We start from the raw sequence: 3660 nt of genomic DNA on the forward strand, positions 1-3660 counted from the left end.
ACCCTCCTTGATGATAATTAATTCTCGAGCCTCTTGATTCCCAAACAAGTTGAAACAATTAAAATTCAAAGTTTTCTTTTAGTTATTTGTTAAAGTGTGTTAGCCGTTTTATAATCTTTAAAGTGATGTACGCGTACCTATATAGATATTTTTAATACGGTTAATTTATTTTATAAAATGTCCAAAACTGCATCAAAGATTTTAATTCCACTTAACGCTTTGTTAAATTAGGTTTAGTAGTTTGTAGTTTGTTTCCTTAGTTTATAACNAATTGAAGTCGTCATAGTATTAGTTTTCAAAATAATTCACTTGAGAACAATATTTGTCTATGATGTGTCTTGGCAATGATCATAATATCAATTGAATATGCTGCACCATTCATTTATTTTAGCTTGTATTTTACATCTCATACACTTATCTTTTAGAAATATTCATACTAATTAACATGATATACACGTGCAACGCACGTGTTCAGAAACTAGTATATATATATATATATATATATATATATATATACTTTATGTGTAGTTAGTTTATTTTATGAATATTCGAAAATCGTTCAACAGGATTCGAATTTTTATTTAATATTTTTATTAAATTAATTTTGTCTAAATTGTTGGTTTACATTTTCGAGTCTTTGGTTATAACTAAGCTAACTATTTTAACTCGTTTAAATTTTTAAGAGGTTCGTCGATTAATTAAATGTCAATCCAAGTTACTAAAATTTAATTTTGGTTACACTTTAAATTCATTTGACTGTAATGATTGGGCCAAATTCAAAAGTTCTTGTCTAACTTCTCCTTCCAGACCAATTTTGGGCCAGTGTACATCATGCCTTTATTTCGAAATTTTCAGCCCACTCATCTTTCTTCAACTCTTGTAACCCAAGTTTTCCCCCTCAACAGCCCAATATTATTTTTTTCAAAAAAAAAAAAACCGACCCGCCCGGCCCAATCCTTTTTCTTCTTCACTAGGAGAATATCCAGAAAGGACGCCAAAATCAACAAAGATGCGCATCTCTTCCAAGCGTCAAAGAAAGCGACTCCTACGCGCTCCTAACGTCTCTTTCGGCTCGAACGGTTGTTTCTGCTGGCCGCCTGCAGCTAGTGTCCTTGGAGCAGCATAAAGCAGTCCGTGTTTCGTCTTTGCGACCTCAAGATGAAGACGCGTAGTCAAAGCAAGGACGATTGGGTTGATCCTAGACGTCCCTTCCCTTTCCTTTCGGTATTGAGTTTGAATTTGCAGGGAAAAGTTGTCCTCCCTCTTTCGGAAAAGAGATTTGAATTCTCAAAGTAGAATCTCAATTCTACCCCTTTTCCCCTTTTTCCCTTTTTAACCCTAATTGTTCTGCCTCTATAAATAATCTCTTTCAATAGAGGGGGAGGGGGAGGGGGATTTTTGGGGGAAGAGCTAAGAGAATTTTTTTTTAAAAAAAAACAGAGACATAAGTGAGTTTTTTTAGAGAGAAAGCACAGTGAAAGGTTTAGAAGCTGTCAATCGGAAAAATTAAGAAAAAAAAATATCAATTGGACCTTTTGAAGTGGGATTTTAGCAATAAAACAGAAAAATACTTAAACAAAAAATAGCTAGAACACACACTAAATACACTTTTTTTTAAAAAAAATAGAGGAGAACTAGTTTTGATTTTTGAGTTTGATATTCTGTTCGAATTCCTTGGTCGCTGCTCGAGTAGGACTTTTGTGGTTGAGGTCGTCGTTGCTCCTCGTTTGTCCCAGATAGACGCCTCGAAAAGGGTATATAACTTCACTTTTCTTTAAGTCTCTCTTTGCTTAGCTGATTCTGTGATGGCTATAGTTATGAAGATTAAAATTCTTTGTTTTGGTTGAAATTTGTGTCTTGGCTTACTTAGTTTTGAATATGATTTGTACAGGTGTGTAAATTTGAAGTTTATTATATTTTTTTTCTCTTCAAATCGATTTCAAGTTTATAATTCGATATAATGTTTGTCTTTTATATTTTCCGAAATTTTGCTCATTTGGTTTCAAATTTTCAGCTAGTCTTGGTTTGCCTCTGTTGTTAATTCAACATGTTCATTAAGTTTTAAGTATGTACGAATCGACATACCTTGGCGTCCCAATCCCATGTTCACTTCGAGGCTGCCCTCTTTAAGCCTCCTCTTGCTTATAAAATTTTATTCCTTTTTCATTTCAAATATTTGATGCATAACTTTTCTAAAAGCATAAGTTTGTTGAGTTAATTTCAAGTGGTCGTTTTATTTCTTTTACAATCAGGCTATGTCGTTTAGAGCTTTGCTGTTAAACTTATCCATAGTAGAGGTAAATGGGTTCATTTCCATGAGTTATTTTGAAATCTGAAAATCATGTTGGTTGATTTATTTTCTCTTATTTTGTCTGCTAAGCTATAGAATAGGGGTTGTCTAGTTTTGATTGTATTTAGGAAAATATGGCTTGCTTATAATGCTAATCACAAGTATGGCAATCTGTTTCTGTGATTTGTTTAGTTATTTCTTGTCGCTTTCTATCTTTAATTTCATTCATGTTAAAAAAATATTTGATTGCATCACCGTGGTCAGTTTGTGGTTTGCTTAAAATATCGAGAGAGGATGGTTTGTTGTATGTGATTGTGGGAAAGTTTTGTGTATATTTTGCATTCTGAGTATGATGTTAATTTCTTATTGTAACTGCAATTTGATGGATCCAATTTGTTGTCCTTTTGAAATCATAAGGGATTATTGTCTTGATAAGTAGTGGCTTATTTGTGAATGTAATGATGGTTCTCATTCAAACTAACTAAGTCGTTTGATCTCATTCAAAATCATGTCTTAGATGTTTTCTTTTTTCAATGCTAAATTTATTTTTTCTTTCGTTAGTTATATAAACCCCTTTCGAGTCCATGGTGGACTTCTTCCCCTTGCATTTCGAGAAAGAGTCGTGGAGGCTCAAGCTCCTCTTTCGAGTCAACCCGCCTTATAAAGGGTGTACAGGTTCCGAAGTGAAAAAGCCAAAGTGGAAGAGTTGAAGAAGTTGGGGCCAAGAGACTCACTTTATGTTATTTTATTTTTAAAAACATTGTATTTTGTTATTTTTGGGCCTAAGCCCTTGTCATTTTTGTACTATTACTTTGTTAGTTTAGGACAGGTACCGTTGACATGGGCCAAATGCCCAAAAGTAAATGGGTCCAAATACCGGTCCAGACGAACAGGAAACCCAGATTTGGACCCCAAACTCTCTCTCTCTCTCTCTCTCTCTACTCTTTCTTTTTTTATTTTTTTGTTTATTTATACGTTATTATTTTTTGTTAGCTTTAGGGTCAAAAATACCAAATTCTCCTCGAAGCGCCCTAATGTTTTAGCGATTTAAAAAATTGAGTCAAGTTTAAATAGTTTTTAAATAATAAACTCTACAAGTTAGATGTTTCACTCAGATGAAAAATTAAGAACTCACTTTCAAATTATTTCTAATAAATTTTATATCAATATTTAAGCTAAACGGATTTAGCCAACTAAGTTACTTGTCGGATAACCGCAAATAAGCGGATGTCTCAGGTGCTTTTAAACCTTCCTAAGGCGTTAATATGAATCCCCGAACCCCTAAAAAATCTTTCAACTTGATTTCCTGTTTAGTCAAATTGAAAGAATAGTTTTCTTAATTTTTTCTCAAAAATTAAGTGGCGACTCTA

The 3660-nt window shown here is 33.2% G+C and overlaps 1 long non-coding RNA gene across 1 annotated transcript; it reads left to right on the forward strand.

Annotated features, from left to right (window-relative positions):
- Window positions 1-1002: 1002 nt before the first annotated feature.
- LOC107013057 lies at window positions 1003-3345 on the forward strand. Its single transcript, XR_001456125.2, has 2 exons — window positions 1003-1754; window positions 2852-3345. It is a non-coding gene; the product is annotated as an uncharacterized LOC107013057 (long non-coding RNA).
- Window positions 3346-3660: the final 315 nt, after the last annotated feature.

The sequence above is a fragment of the Solanum pennellii genome, chromosome 3 (assembly GCF_001406875.1).
Source record: "Solanum pennellii chromosome 3, SPENNV200".
In the NCBI taxonomy this organism is placed as follows: Eukaryota; Viridiplantae; Streptophyta; class Magnoliopsida; order Solanales; family Solanaceae; genus Solanum; species Solanum pennellii.